Source organism: Montipora capricornis, chromosome 8 (genome assembly GCF_036669925.1).
Source record: "Montipora capricornis isolate CH-2021 chromosome 8, ASM3666992v2, whole genome shotgun sequence".
Taxonomy (NCBI): domain Eukaryota; kingdom Metazoa; phylum Cnidaria; class Anthozoa; order Scleractinia; family Acroporidae; genus Montipora; species Montipora capricornis.
In genome coordinates, this window is record NC_090890.1 from 50,651,702 (window position 1) to 50,652,867 (window position 1,166).

Consider the following 1,166-nt stretch of genomic DNA (forward strand, 5'->3'; position numbering starts at 1 on the left):
TTTTGCAGGCGAACTTAACGATACGTTTTAATTTAGAGTTGTCTCTGTCTACTCGTGTGCAATTTTAGGTCTATTTTCAGAAGCAAAGCAAAAAGGATTTCATCGGCGTATTATTGATATTATTGGTAAGAAAGAGCTTTTCGTCACAATTTTGTTCCAATAGTTCCCTTGGCTTGGACCTTCCAAGTAGAAGCTTTATCCGGGAAAGGTGTGCTAAAGCATTTCAAGTGCTAAACTGATCCGATAAAGCTTGGTTTTCAACTAGCTTCATATCAATCAGCCCTTCGTACGTGGATGAAAGTAAACCGGCAGTGTAAACGGCAAATATCGTATGCACACATTAAATGCTGTCGTTTTTAGCACTCAGCTGCAATCGAACGAAAATACAATGACAGTTAATTGCGTTTGCATATTTTTTTACCGAAATGATTGACATTATTGGACTTGAAATTTGCACTTAAGAGTTGGTGCGTTATTAAAGGACGGCGCTGACTGTACTGGTAATTACACGATTTTCGAGATTTCTACTGTGTTTAAATTCAGTTCCCGAATATATTTCCATTTGATAGATAGATAGTTTAATAGTAACAAAACATTGCAGCCATAGGCTGAATTACGAATTAGTTACAACATAGAATCAATTTTAAAAGAAAAAAAGTTAAAATTAGAATTTATCAATTTAACCCACGTCTCCCCATTTAAAATCTATTGGCTAAAAATATGGCTGATTATAAAACTTGACTTGCAACGTTCAGTCTTACACTTAGGAAGAATGAAAAGTCTATTGTTCCTAAGGCTATATTGTCCAGTGGTGTTTTTAGGAAGTAGCTCATGAAGTTTGTGAGATTTGTCTTCTTTGATTGCAGCGAAGGTCTTTGATGAAATGACTTTTCTTCTTTCATGAAGTGTTGACAGGCCAGACTCTTTAAGAGCCGCAGTGTATGAGAGTAGCGGATATATTACTTTCATAGCACGCTTTTGCAATCTCTCTAGGTCGTCACTAAGGTACGATGGCAGCGCCCGGTGGAAGACTGGACATGCATATTCAAGTATCGATCTGATGCAAGTAACGTAGAAAAGAATAATTGCACAAAAGGTTATCGATCCAATAGAACGTAGAACGAAGAAAAGAATAACTGCACAAAAGGTTATCGATCCCATGATTC